At 36.3% G+C, this 16,314-nt stretch overlaps 1 pseudogene; it reads right to left on the reverse strand.

Moving 5' to 3' along the window:
- Positions 1-14,743: 14,743 nt before the first annotated feature.
- LOC109498527 overlaps positions 14,744-16,314 on the reverse strand; it is a 38,905-nt pseudogene continuing 37,334 nt past the window's right edge.

Raw genomic sequence — 16,314 nt, forward strand, 5'->3', positions numbered from 1 at the left:
GATTGACAACATTATTCACTTGTTATCCTGCCCTTATATGTTAATGCCTTTTGAAGTTGGGATCCTAATAAGAAAGGTTATTTGCTGAGATGGGGATCTGCAGGCTCATGCAGTGTAGGAAATCTTAAGGTACCAGGTTTTACCTTAGCCACGACTTGAAAGAAGTCAGAACAATCTGTCCACTAGTACAGCACAGACAAGCTGCTGTAATCACTTCCTTGGAACACGTTTATTTTTCTCAGTTACTATTTCAGCCACAGACGTGTATGTTCTAACAGAGATAGCAGCATGGGCAGACAGCAAGAGAGAATACACACAATTTTCAATAAACATATAAGGAATTATACCCTCTCTTTGGATTTTTCTTCCCCTAATATGAATAAAAATACTCTCGCCTTTGGAATCACCAGTGTTGATTCCATCAGGTATCTCTTAATGAAGTATAGGGTATGAAACTGACTGTTGCTTATTTGTTTTATACCTAGATGCTATTTCCATTATTACAGAAAACAGAGGGATGTTTGAATTTGTTGAATTGCTGCCTTGCTCTCAAAATTCATGGTTATTTGTGTTTCCTACTTGGCCTTGTTTGTTGTTGTCACAGACAAAATAGCAAAATCAAAATTTGAATTAATGTATCTATATGTTTCATAGTTATGAAATATAATTACCTACATACTACACATGGAGGTGTCTGGTTTGCAGTGTGTGTGTGTGTGTGTGTGTGTGTGTGTGTGTGTGTAACTGTGGATATTGTTCCATTGTTTACTTTTTATAATATATGATTGAGTGGTGCATTGATATTACTCACAGTTTATAACTCACTTAGTCTTTCCTGGTATTGTGTTCAAATATTACAGAATATATATAACTTGTAATTCAAATATCAAATATCTTTGCTGGACAAACTGATTATTCCATTTTAGATTGTGAGTTCTTTGTTCCACTAACTTTGATATAAATATATGATTTCGTATATGTTTCTATTTTTCTTAATTATAATGTATTTTTAGTGATAAGTCCATTTATCTGTCAGTCCACACTCACCTAATGACACTATTCTGATCAATGATGCTTCCTTTACCATAGATGGTTCCTCACAGACTACACGTGCCCCTGTGTTACTTACATCTTGTTGATTCTACACTTGTTTTTCTAAGCAAGGTATTGTTGAACAAATAAGCCAATTAGGTGGAGAAGTTGCTTATGCCTATTATGTTTAACCTAGAATGAATGTGGCTGGAAGTCATTATCTTCTGAGTCCAAGTCCTCTGGCCTGGGGAGAAAAACTTGTATTACCTGAAAAATGCAGTTTGCCTGTGTTCCATTCTTTTGAAGTCAGTACCAATAGTCTATCAGAATGACATGCAAATATCAAAATAGAAATCACCATTATCTGTCATATCATTTTTAAAAACTTTTTTTATTACATTTCTTTTTTTTTTTTTGAGAGGCAGAGAGAGACAGAGCATGAGTGGGGGAGGGGCAGAGAGAGACACACACACAGAATCTGAAGCAGGATCCAGGCTCTGAGCTGTCAGCCCAGAGCCCGGCGTGGGGCTCAAACCCACAAACCATGAGATCATGACCTGAGACAAAGTTGTACACTCGACTGACTGAGCCACCCAGGCGTCCCTATCTGTTATATAATTTTCTTAATTTGTCTATGTCAGTTTTATGTACATGTTTTTGGCTTATTTCAATGTGCCACAAAAAACATGGCATAAAACTTGTTGGTGGCAACAATCATCAGTACCAGACTAAACAATGTAAATACTAACAATGAAGAAATGTTGAGATTTGCTCAAGTCTGCTCAATGCATAATGTGAATGCATTATGAAGCTGTCTTTTTTTAAGTGACCATTCCAAATGACTTACATTATTTCCCATACAGTAGGTACAGGCAATTATCTCTTTTCTAATTTTATTCCCTTCAAGAGGCCTTTTCTCCACCCTTCTACTTTCTTGGCTCTCTTCACCTTGTATGGATGGAATAGTATGTTTCTATTACCTTTGCAGTCTTTTTTACTCCTCTTAAAACTGAATTAAATTTGGTCTACTGTTCTAGACATGAAGTGTTGGCCCAACAGAGTTATTTAAGCTCAGTAAAGTACAAGGGTTTTTATTACTCCAGTTCAAGCTTTACACATGACAAGTTTGTCAAAAATGGAAACCCAGGATTATTTTTAAAAAAGGAAATGGTTCTTTTGTGTTTGTGACTTTGGGATAATGCATACGGTAGAATTGATAATCACCTACACCACTGACTCCTATGATCTCCCAGATCATCTAACAGCTCTTAATTAACCTTGGTATATTAGCTGTGTAAAAAGTTTACCATATATAATTCCTTTAATCTTAACCTTACATTAAATGTTTTATGCAATGTAAATATTGGAACTATTTAAAAACAAATAGTCTATTAAAAAGTACATGTTATAAAGTTATTTTAGTACAGACAGTGCAGTTTTTACCTTCACGTCTATTACTAAGATGATTCATTGCCTCAAATCTTGGTAGGCAAAATGGTTAGTAGTTTAGATTTTGGGTGGATGTCAGTTGTAGGTAACATTTTTAGGTTTAGCTTTGCTATCTGGAAAATCCAGAGAATCAGTGACAGCTGAAAATTCAATTTGCATTATGCATAAATCCATTCTAAAGCTAGAATATGTTGAGGCACATATTTGTCAAAAAAGAAAAAAACAGTGGTTATTACATGTGACAAATATTTTATATTATTTTATATAATATTTTATGAGTTTTAGTTGTTTTATGTATTGTACTCAATTAAGATACAAAGGAGCAATTTCCAGTCCAGAATATAAAAAGTAGGAATTGTTTTGACACATATCTGTGTTGTATGTGTCAATACTTTCTTTCTTTTATTACAAAGAGTGTTTAATTGCATGGATGTACCACAGTTTGTATCCATTCACCCAAGAAAGGATATTTAGATTGTGTCAAAACATTATGCTAAATGAAAGAAAACAGTCTCAAAATGTTCTTTAACATGAAATTCTGGGGGAAAAAGTACTGTAGGGATAAGGAACAAGTTGATGCTTGCCTGATTAGTCTTGGGGGAGGTTTGATTTACAAATGGGCAGTCCAGTACAAGAGTTTTTTAGGGTGATAAAACTGTTATGTATCCCGATTGTAGTGGTGATTGCATAGATTTACATATGTGTTAAAGTGCATAAAATTTAGCAGAAAATAAGGTCAACTTAAGTAAATTTAAAATCAATAACAAAAATCTTTCATTATATATAAAGAGGAGGAGTTGTTGGTAGATTTAGGGATCTTTACCAGTTCCATTTATTTTTATGTGATTTATTTAAATTTCAAATAAAATTTATTTTCAGAGTGCAGTTGTAATATATGTCCATAATTTTAAAAAGATAAAATATTTAAAAGTATAATAAAAAGGAAGAAAAAGCATGAGAGAACTCAGATAAAGCCACCTAAATGTTTAATATGCTTAGCACCAGTCCCCTTTTGCATATTTTGTTTAATTTAACACAGTTATACCATAAATATATTTCAGATTCCTGAATGTTTTACTTATTATAGCAAAAGCATTCCTTATAACATAAGCTTAGAGAAAAGACTATTTTATTGGCTGTATAAATGCCTTGGTCATTGCCTACTATTTACTGTATTGTTTTATGATCCTTTAGTATACTTAACCTCATAACATAATTTTAACATCATTTGCATAAGCCAATTTATTTTAATATGCTTCAGATATTTTCCTTGAGAGATGTCCTAGCAGTAAAATTACCTTTCCAGTGAATAAGGCTCATCCTTGTCGTCCACAATTATCCTGAATTTAAAGTATATTTATTTGCAGAGAAAATTTTAGAAAATGTTCTATCACAATTATTTGTCACCATATGAAACTTTATGTTAATGTTGCCTTAACAGTACAATATTTTGCATTATAAATTGGCTACTTGTTATCACACTCCTTAGTTTAAGAAATCTTTGTGGGTTGCAATTCAGAATATCAGAATCTTCCCAGTAATCCAGTTTTCACAAGAGAGGGGGAGTATAAGTTGGTGTCCTTAAGAGAACAATATACTTAAAGACCAAACATTTAGACATTTAACTTATGCCATATTATGTTTGCATATCTCTTCTTCCTATATCCCACCCTCAGTAAAAATGTAAAATTTCCTTAGTACAACATTCATGCCTTATACCTTTGGTGTTTTGTCTGATTCTAAAGCTAATATTCATTGTAAATATGAAATGAGTTAAATTAAATAAAAGCAAAGTGATATCCACATACATACTTAGACATCAGTGCTTGTTTCCAGGGACTTAACATTGGGTTTTTGAGTGACCAAACTAATGCTAATGAATTAATACAACATGCACAAACACATGTTGCTATTTCCAAAGGGGTTTTTAAAAACCAGTAATAATCATAAATCCCCATAGGATTATCACTTCTTACCAAAAAGTAGTATTAGATGGAATCATAGTGGGGCGCCTGGGTGGCTCAGTCGGTTAAGCATCCGACTTTGGCTCAGGTCATGATCTTGCGGTTTGTGAGTTCGAGCCCTGCGTCGGGCTCTGTGCTGACAGCTCGGAGCCTGGAGCCTGTTTCGGATTCTGTGTCTCCCTCTCTCTCTCTCTGCTTCTCCCCCACTTGTGCTCTGTCTCTCCCTCTATCAAAAATAAATTAAAAATGTAATAAAAAAATTTAGGTGGAATCATAGCTCTACTTATAATCTGTAAAATGTAAGAAAGAAAAATTAAAAAGATGCTCAGAGCATCTCTAATGATGGTGGGAACTGGCTTTCTATCTTCGTAATGATGCTATAGGCAGCTTATTTTTTTTTAACTCCTTTGTTAGAGAAACAGGCAACATATTCTCTCCTTGAGAATGTGATCCCTGTGTATGTTCATAACTGCATTCCCCTGACAGCTAAGTACTGTCTTCAGGTGTTGGAATGAATGCCTTCTGACAATGCATAACTCAGCACAGGTTTTCCAAGAAATCTTATAATTTTGAATATCTAGCTATTCACAGAATCCACAAACTACCTATGTTTAAAGAATATTATCCCTATGAGGGCTAGTTCTCATTTTTTAGACCACTTGGAAATAGGCAATAACAGAAACATGAAGGGGGTGATAGAATGTAATTACCTTTTCCAAGTAAGATCAAATAGAAGTTGTTTTTCTATGTTCTTTTCAATTTATATCTTTATTCAGCAAATACAGATTTACCACCTAATATTTATCAGACTAAATAGTAAATGCAAACATATTTATCAAACTAGTAAATGCAAAATTAAATTTTAATTTATTTAAAAGTAATTGATTTTGAGAACAAGGTGTTGTGTAAGAGTAGTGTTGCACAAAGCAAGGGCTTGTGACCCTTGACTGGGGCTTAGGATTTTTTGAAGGCTCTGTTCAGCTCAATGTTCTGTCAAAGATGAAAGAAGAAAAATATGGGGAAGAGAGAGGCATATTTCAGGCAGAAGGAACATCACATGCATAGTACGCAGATGTAAAACATGAGAAAGAAGTTGGAATTGTGGGCAGCTCCAAACCTTGGAGGGACTCCTGTACCACAATTTTACCCTGAAAGAAATCCTAAAGGTACTTTGGGAAACTTTTCATGGGAATGACATGATCCAATTTCCAACAATGCAAAGAATGGGCAATGTGTCTACCTGTGGGGCTGGAATGTGGGGATTCAGTCAGAACCAGGAAATACAGGAGGCTCTTTCCTTATGTCCTATGAGAAATTGCAGGACTAAGAGACTAGCAGAGGAAATGTATAAAACACACGTGATTATGTCCATCAACTGACGAATGGATAAAGAAATTGTGGTTTATATACACAATGGAATACTACGTGGCAATGAGAAAGAATGAAATATGGCCCTTTGCAGCAAGTGGATGGAACTGGAGAGTGTTATGTTAAGTGAAATAAGTCATAAGAGAAAGACAGATACCATATGTTTTCACTCTTATGTGGATCCTGACAAACTTAACAGAAGTCCATGGGGGAGGGGAAGGATAAAAGGTTAGAGAGGGAGAGCGCCAAAGCATAAGAGACTCTTAAAAACTGAGAACAAACTGACGGTTGATGGGGGTTGGGAAGGAGAGGAGGGTGGGTGATGGGTATTGAGGAGGGCACCTTTTGGGATGAGCACTGGGTGTTGTATGGAAACCAATTTGACAATAAATTTCATATTAAAAAAATAAAACACACGTGATTCAAGAGATTGAAGCTGTTGGTTGTTGATTGTAGAATCAAGAATATTTGATGGCTTATTAGAAGGGGCATAGTGGGGTTCAGTACTGTTAAGGGTACAAGCACAAATTTGCCTTAAGTGACTACATCTAGTTTAGGATGTCATTTAAAAAACTAAACATGTAAAAAGGCTAGACTTGTTACTTTGTTTGATTTGTTTCTATTTTGAATAGGAGACATGAAGGTGGCTATATCTGGCAGGCTGCTAGAGCTATAGATCTGGATTACAAAAGAGATCGGTCTACTGTTGATTAGCAAACATGTACTTGAAGTGAGAATAGGGTTGTTTGGAGAAATTGTGGATTCAGAAGAGCACAGGGCTGAGGAGAGAAGCAAAAAGGCAGGGGGAAAGGTAGAGAAACTGAAGAATATCTAGAAAAATTAGGAAAGAACATAAAGCGGTGTCACAAAGCCCAAAGGAGGAAGAAATATAATGTCTGGTGGAAAAAAAAATGAATGCGTTAAAGATTGAGGTCACAGTTGCTAAGTGTGCTGATTTAGCCTGTCTGAGGGAGTAGGCATGGACTGGGGTCACTTATAAGGGCCAGATGTTACTTATGAATGTACATAATCTACCCAGATGCTGGTGGTTTCAGTCTTTACAGATGGTAGCCAGAAGTGACTGTATGATATAACAGTGTTTCAGATTATAGATAGATATAGATAGATATGGGTATAGATATAGATGTAGATGTAGATATAGATACACACACACACATACACATACACACACACACATCTATATCTATATTCATTCAAGCCTATATAAAATCAAGCCCATACATACACAGGCTAGCAGAAACTCCAGAATCTCTGTATAAAGGAAGCTTATAGATACCATTCCAGTTGAAACACAAGGAAAAGAAACATGTCTTGAGGTTGTATTTCCATAACCAGTACTTGGCTTTTACTTGGAGATTGACTTTTAGGGGTAACTGTATGGAGGGTTGGATGATGGTGGTTGTGGTGGTAGGTTTATACTACCTGACTGCCACGAGTCAGCTCTTGATACCGCATTAGTTATGCGGAATCGTATGTAGATTACCCTTCAGGCTCTCCCTTGGCAATCTAAAGTAGGCTTTACTGAGGATGAAATGATTTTCCATTCCAGGTATGTTTCTCCCTTCCAGGTATGATAACCCGCTTGGATATAGTGTTCTCTAGAAAGCAAATGCTACATGTGATGCTCTTTTGAAATATTTTGCAATGCCATTAATTACTACTTTCTATAATCAAAGCCCAATGTAATTATGATTTTTCTAAAAAGCCAAACGGTTGGCAAAGGTGAAGAAATGTGTTACCGAGTTTTAAAACGGTACATTTGGATCTCTGGAGCTTAGAGCACCTCGCATTTGCTGACAGAAAAGTGTTGTTCAAACTCATAAAGGAGTTTGAACTGAAGCCAAGCGTATGCATTTAAAAAGTTTATTCTAGTCCTACTCTAGACTCTTTCAATAAAGCAATGCTATTTGTTCCACTCAATTGTCATATCTTAACATAGCTGACACTGCTGAGGTATTTCAAAGTTGACATCACTGCTATAATTTCTGCAAAAGTTTCATGTCTAATTGAAATATGAGGATCTTTAGAAACAGCAAACCATTCTTCCTTATCTTAAAAAAATGTTTATATCTGCAAATGACCTCTCAAAGGAAGCCTTCTCAAACGTTATCTTTTTATGAGCAAAGAGAGTAAAATCACTTCATCCAAGTGTAAGTTGTGTGAATATGAAAATTCTCATTATAAAAATTTGCTAGGGCCCTTTTATTTAGCTCAATAGCACTCAAATGGCTATAGTGATAAACTTCAAAGTTGGAAGTAGTGGAATATTCTTCCATTTAACATTAAGCCAATGCTAAGGAAAATTGCTGCCATATTTTCTAAGTTATTAACCTTTACATTGAGATATATTTTCGATGCATAGAGTAAAATTTCCTCCTCTATGTTAATATGAGCTTAAGGTAGAGAGACTAATCAAATAAATAAATGGAAATTAGGCCATACAGAACTGCTTTATGTTATCCTTTCTACATTTGCGTCTGAGATACGTATTGGAACAATAGTTGTAAAAACGTTGGAATGTCTTTTATTGATCACAAGAACGGCATTTTATTATATCAGTAAAAGAGAAGATACGAGTTAAATATTATGCCTTTTTCTTAAAAGTGGGCTATGGGATCCTGTTGTTTTTACCACTCCTCAGAAATCTTTATCTCTGCCTGAATTCCTTCATCCAAACCCCCTGTTCCTTCACTGTAGTTCCAGCCAATTTCCTGGCAAATGTAATCAAAAACTCTTTTATCCATTCATTTCCCTTCTGCCTTACAGCATTCACCATAGTAATGCATGCCTAAATGGCCCAAATTCTCTCTTTTAATTTTTTTCACGACTGAGTCTTCCACAAATGGTTCCATCATTTAACTTCCCCCCAAAAGCATTGCTCACAGTTATCGAGGTACGCTTGAGTACTTCTTACCCTACTAGAGAGAACACTTTTTCAGCTACACTCTGAGCCCACTCAGTGTATACGTTTGTCCTCCCTAAAACCTGCCTTTGTAAATAATTTAGCCCAGACTTTGCTTTGAGAGTTCTTCATCCTATTTACATTTACTGTAACAGTGGAACACGCATTTAGAGTAAGACATCCAGGACATAAAAGTGAGTTTTGCTACTAACTATTTCTGGTCATGTGACTTGTTTCTCTGAAGCTCAGTTTTTGCATTTGTGTCATAGAACCAATAATATTCACTACAGAGTAATGTTGTCAATATTAAATTACATAAATATAAAACACTTAGCTAAGTGTCTGATGCATTGGAACAATTGAATAGGTATTAACGGTTATCATTCTCATTATTCCTATTACTTTGATTTCTTAATACATCTCCAGGTAATGTACAATAAAGTGAGATTCAGTGAAACAAGTATGAGATTTGAAGTTAAACAGATCTGTGTTAATGTGACTGATAACTTAGTAACTATGCGACTTTAAGTGTCTTACCCTCTTTAAGAACTGTAGTGATGGGGGTGTCTGGGTGGCTCAGTCAGTTGAGAATCTGACTTCAGCTCAGGTCATGAACTCACTCACAGTTCTTGATTTCAAGCCCCATGTCTGTCTCTGTGCTGACATCTCAAAGCCTGGAGCCTGCTTTGGATTCTGTGTCTCCTTCCTCTCTGTTCCTCCCCCACTTGCATTCTCTCTCTCTCTCAAAAATAAATAAAAATTAAAAAAAAAAACCCTGTAGTTATGGTTAAACATCTGTATACAGCAGCAGACATAAAATTTGTTCTATCAAATGCCTGTTGAATAACTAAATGAGTGACATACATTTGTGTATGTACATCGTAGTATTGGTCTTACCAGTTTAAGAAAATATCTTCATTAAATCACTCAGCAAAGATTTATTTATCACATATGAAAAGCATACTGTGCTAGGCTCTAGAAATAATTTCTAAAGGCATGGTAAAGATCATTACTTATTTCTGTGGTACATAATATAACACTGCTTACCATTAATTTGGTTAATAATTCTTGGGAAGCAGGAGCAGGTATCTCTGCTCAAGCCTAAACTATATATACATCTCATATGTCTGGAAAACGGATGAGGCAAGCCTTCCCAAATTGACTTCCACAACACCGTTTTCCCCTCATCAACCTTCTAGTCACCTGAGACAGTGATAGGTATGGCGGTACGAACAATACAGTCTAAAGTAAGATATTTAGGAGAAGGCATTCAGGGTCAGCATTGAGAATGCACGCAGGATGGACTTTGAAATAAGGCCCAGGGAAACAGTGGCTTTGAAGGTAAGTGGGGTGGCTGGAAAAGTATCCATAATTCAGACAGAGCACCAGGGAACAGGCACTGGGCACAGCTTTGTGGCCTTAGTGGGGACATAGAGAATTTCGAATACCCAAGAAATAATGATTGGGAAAAACCCAGCCAGGTAACCTAGAAAAAAAATTCCCCCATTGAAACTGTTAGTAAGAAGAAAAAATTATTTAGGGTTTACATATTAGTCACTCAATGACAACTGTGAAAACAGTAATAGTTTATTTTAATGTTTATTGTATCAAGCGTGCATTTCAAAATCAAGTTCTCATTACTTCTCAAGGGGTAGTATTTAAATGAATTTTATAAAGTCAATAGAAATATGCATTATAACCATTTAAACACTAATTGCAATAATAAATTTTCTCTGTGTCCTTAGATATATGATCCCTTCAATAGTTTTTAATACTTTCCCCAAACCATGTAGTGATAAAATGACCCATAAACAAGAAGTGGCAGTACATTTGATTGTATAAGGTGCTACCTTGAAACTAGCTTATAAAAGTTAATGGTCAATAAAACTTTTTTTCAGTTCATAAAATGTGTTTATTTAACTTGCTCTTGAAGTATCTGACAATTAGAAGCATGCTATTATCATATTGGAATAAAATCCAATTAAATTACAAAGCCATCCCTTCTTCCAGAAATCCTCAGAGAAACAAGAAACAATTCTTGAATAGAGGTTACATCCAGATTTTAAAGAACATATTTGCAGTAGAATCATGGTGAGAATATGATGGATAAGAATTAATTGGAGAAGCAAACTGAAACATTGTAGTATTATTTCCAAAAACAGATACAATGATTGACACGTGCCCATGAACTTTCCAAAGGAAAATAGATGGAGATCTCTTGCCGCTTGACATTAAAATTCCAATAGCAAATGTCTCTGGCTATGTCCCAAGCTGAGTAATTATATTTGGTTCATAGCATAAGCATTTGATGATTTTATGCTTCTCAGTATGCCCTGCTTTTATAATTTCACCAAGGACTGCATGTAAAAAACACTAATATTAAATGCTAAAAATCAATGCAAGTCGGGGGAGGGAGAGAAGGTGACCAAATAAAACAGACAAGACTAGATACACCTAAGAAAGACAGGCAGAGGGAGAGAGAGAGAGAGATGTTGTTAATCATAAACACGTAAGCCTTGACCTTGAATGATCTTTGAATTCTATATAAAGGTTTACACCTATTTCAGAGGAAAAAAATCCTCCAGTGTGGGCTTTGGGCTCAATGATTTCTATGATTTGTATGCTCACAGGTAGTGAAAAGGAGAGGGGAATAAATCTGCTGCACTGATAAGTGATGGGTGGGCCGATGGCCAGTGTTATATTCTATCTTTTCACAAAATCCTTGCCTAACTTGACGGGACAAAATATATGGGTCCATGCTCTCTTGGAATCTCTTTGATTCCGTAAGTTTGGTATTGACTGCTAGGCATGAAGTTTAATGATTCCTGCTAACTTACTAATTCAGCATCAAAAAGAAAGTATGGCCAAATCGTTTTTACTCATTTAATCAGTATCGCTAGTTTGTTTTAATGTACAATGCTGAAAAAATGGCTTTTAGAACTGGGGGGCTAAGAGTAAGGAACATGATTCAGACAAATGAGTATACCAGAAAAACTTGAGGACGTCATCCATGAGCTTCAAGCCTTGAATACATACTCAAGAGAAAGTGCCCAGCAGTTGGTATTTATCATTAATTGCTAATAATGGTACAGCTGGATCTACTAGAGAAACTGATGCTGTCATCCTAACTACAAAGGGTTAGGTTGTGGGCAAGTGCTTAAACTGGAAGTCACAATCTGCAAGCTGGACACAGATTGCTAAGGGGTACATTCTGCCTGATAGAGGTGTTGCACACAGAGTGGCATCCCATTAATACTCTCTTTTGGATGCTCAGTCAGCAAGGAAAGTAGGCCACTGTGTCTCATTGTATTATTCTTAGCACATTAGGTGCTCTGGAATAACTAGGATGAGAGAATGATGTAATTTGTGATCTAACTCCCCTTTGCCCTCGTTCTTGTGGGTCCTTGCAGTAAACTACCACTGGGGAGGATAATCTTTGTAACCCTAGAAACATTAAAGCATTTGATCTCTTATAGGAGACAAGTACAGAAATGTTAAGCACCCCGATGCAGAAACTGCTATAGTATTAAAGGCTATTGCAAAAACTGTTAGTAGAATTTGGGGTTGAATTTAAAGCAGTTTTCTTAAATGAAGTTCTAATGAACAATGTATTTTAATTTTGAAAAGAAGTTTACTGTATGGAACTCTATATACAGATGTGACTTCATTGGATCCTTAAAATAGTGCCAGTGAAGAAATAGGTATTCTGTTTAATAATACCTATTTAACCCTGCAGAGATTAAAAGATTTATTTTACATATTTTATTAGAAGGGATCAGCAGAGTTAGCACTGGCACACCGGTTTCTGAATCTAATCCCAGTTATGTATACATGGGCATACTATACACTGACTTAAAACGGGTCTCGTCAAGTGGTGCCATCCACTTAAATGTCTACTCATAAATGATTCACCATGACAATGGACATTACCACATAATTGATAGGAGTTAGAAGCCCTGGTACAGCCATATGTAGCATCAAGAGGTTTTCATTTTAATTTGTAAATCAAATCTGCAAGGCTATTATGGGATGACTGAAATTCCATTTGACTTGCAGTGTTCCAATTTAAACCAAGAACTGGACTATCGTGTCATGCAAAGTGAACAGAGGTATATTTGATGCATTCACACCACCTCTATACACCCATTGATTTTAATCCCGTGGCTCTCCTCTTGATGCAAGAGCAAGGAAAAGAACAGCAGTGGGTAACACCACAGGAGTGCTAATTACACCAGGCCTTGTCCTAAGTGCTTTATGTATACTGACTTTAAACCTCACACCACCCTTGTAAAGGAGCAATTATTATCCCCTTCTGTAGACTATAAAATGGAAACATGAGGAATAGAAGAACTTGTTAAAGGTTGCATAGCAGGTCAGCAGCAGAGTTGGGTTTTGCCTCTGACTCTGAACTGCATGCATTTAAAGAGGAAAGTGGACCACCTCTCATAAAAGTGATTACTTAATGGAAGGGAACCAACAAAGGACTTTGGAGTCACACAGAATGGTTAGATCTCTGACTCCATCGCTGTCCAGCTAACGGTGTTACTTTGAACAAGATGTTTCCTCAGGCTCAAGTAAGAAGGCACAAGTGAAGCCTACTTCATTGCATATTAGGTAGTGACTAAATGCTAATTATGGAAGATGAGCAGAAATTACACTTTTCAAATAACTTACTCAAAGTCATTAATGAAAAAAAAAATGTCTAAAGGGGTTGGATGGCTAGTTTTCTATAATTCAGGAGCAGGAGAAGAAGCCACACCTCTCAACTCTGTTCAGGGTTCTTTGAACCACAAAGGAGGAAATAAAGGACTCTTATCTAACTTACAATTTTTTTTTCAGTTTAAAAAGTTAACTTTGAAGTGTCTTCAATTCTTTTCATCTGTTTAAAGACATATCTACTGAAAGTGTTATCAGACCATCCTCTCAATGTTGGATATATGTCACAATTAAATACACATAACTGTAAAAATGTTCCCCCTCTTCTCAAATACTGAAATAAAATTAATGAATCATCTTGGAAAAAGAAAAATAAAAGTAGCAAGCATAGTCCTATCTGTGTCCTCAAACCGATCGAATCAGAGTTATCATTTGTCTTGCTTCTTAGAACTAGGATGTCTGCTTATTTATGTATTTGACAGCGGCTGTAGATTGAAGTAAGAGGTCAAGGGAACCACAAAATATTATAAAAAATAAAATCAAGCCCAAGCAAATCCAAAGAAAACTTTGAAAGCCAGGGAACCTGCAACCTTGGCTCACTTGTCCATTAGCAAAATCCCTGAGCCAATCACTTGGTACATTTTAATCAAGACAATGAAAATACAAGCTGTCAAGCACATCATGCTGGTCTTAATGAACAGTTCTCAAAGAAAGCAATCCTTGCTACCTGCACTGGCATTGGTAGGACAGGACGAAAATGGACCCTGTCATATTTTATTGTTTTTGTACAGGTACGATGTGTGCTCAATGAGAATGCAAGATTTAAAGGGAGGAGTTTTAAAAATCTTTTCGGGGTACCTAGCATATTAATGAACACAGAGTTATAAAAACAGTAAAAGACTCACAGCTGAACTGAATTGAAATGTGGCTCCTAAGACCATTAACAACAAACAAAGGTAAAGGGATTTGTTCACTTGATAGTATAGAGTCACTGTCTTATAGTAGTGAGATCTACAGATAGATTAAAGAAATGTACAGAATTATAAAGATTGCATGTAGTGATGATCCGTCTTCATGGAAAATGACAGAATTCTCCCTCCATGTAGCACATGATGAAAACACTTTAATTCACCATTCTTTCATTTTTTTAATTTGAATAATGGATGTCACCTGAAAACAAGCCTTGACCACCTGTGTATTTTTTTTTCTTATTAATGCAGTATTTATTTGTCTTCCCTCTGTCAGACCCCGAGCCAACCACTTTCTCCAGGTTGTCTGAGGTTTAGGAAAAGAAAGCTACAGGGTAGATGAAACATGGGAGAAAGCCATATATGAGGTGGAGAAGTCTCCTTCACATGGTGAAGAGTTTCAGAAAGGCCACCATCAGGCAAAAGAGTCCCATGGCCTCCAAGAGGGCAAAGCCCGAAAAAGAGCTATTGCTTCAGAGAGGGGTTCCTGGCATAACCAATGATGAGGCTCCCAAACACAGTCCCAATTCCAATACTCCTACCATGGCAGCCTAAAGCCCCAATGAACTTGGCTGCTGTGTTGATGTCTATTGAAACGCCACTGGTTCGGAAGCTGCAGCTAGGCATAAGTCAGGTCAAGGGATTTGGGGCTGCCAAGTTGCTGATGCTTTCATCTGTCAGTTTCTCTGATGGTTTTAGATAGTGATCAGCTCAACAGCTGAGAGGTACTACTGACCAATAAGGGGGTGGGAACAGACTTCCTACAGGGGTACACTTTTGGGGGATGAGGAGCTATGATGGGACAGCTGCTCCCAGCGCAGAGAAGACAGACCTATACTTAATCTTTTTCAATATGTCCCAGCTCTGAAGTTACAGCAGCAGAAACTCAACATTTAGCCTGGAAAGAAAGGAATTGATATGTAGCAGTCCAAGATACCAACAGTGTTTTGACAATGTTTTCTTTAACAGCATAGTATCTGAGACTCATGATAGTATACAAAAAGCAAACGACAGAAATCTAGACAATTTTTTTAATGTAACAAGACTGTGTGTAATGAACACCAAAAGTGACAGTACAGACAAGGGCTGTGGGAGCTCAGAGAAAGAACAACAGCAAGGGCTGCCCTGGGGCGGGGATACCCCGTCTCAGAAACTTGGTCCTTGCTAAGAACTCACACTGCCTCACTGTCCCCTGCAGAGCCTCTCAGAGAATTCTTTGGATTTCACTTGGATAAATATGCAATAGATAAAATTACAACAGTGAACAGATTATAGATATTCTCTTTACTTGCCTTTACTTATCTACATGCCAAGCTGAACAAAAGACAAAGTAAATGAGACGTGCAAAGAAAGACTGAGGAAAAAATGCAAATACTTTAGAAATAAATACACATAATTGTGATCATAAGCTTCTACTTTCTACCTCTACTTTTCTTCTTTTTCACCTGTGTCTTGCTATACTTTTGTTTATCCTCTTAAACCAGCTTCAGTCCTTTCTAGAATGTGGCATAACATACATTTAAAATAAGAAAACACACATCATCAAAGACCACTGTATTGAAAAAATATACCATTCTACGTGTTGGTGTTTCTCAAGCTTAATTTAACTCCTAGAGCTCTATTAATGCACATCTATCCACATCCATTTGTAGTGCTTTTAGGGATGCAAGTGCATATGCAGATAAGTGCACTTATAAGTTCACAGCTCAATAAATTTGTATAAAATAAACATTTCTATTAACAGCACCAACATCAAGAAAAGAGAAATTACCAGAATCTGGAGAAGCTCTCCTGTTCTACCTTTCTGTTTCTGCTTTAACGATGGTACCCACTGTCCTGACTTTTATCACAATAGTACAAGATGGTCTTTTTTTGTATATTATAAAAATGGGATCATACCATGTGTATTTTTCTGTGTTTTTTTGTCCAAATTTGTGTCCAATAATCATATTTA

This window comes from Felis catus, chromosome A3 (assembly GCF_018350175.1).
Source record: "Felis catus isolate Fca126 chromosome A3, F.catus_Fca126_mat1.0, whole genome shotgun sequence".
Classification (NCBI taxonomy): Eukaryota; Metazoa; Chordata; class Mammalia; order Carnivora; family Felidae; genus Felis; species Felis catus.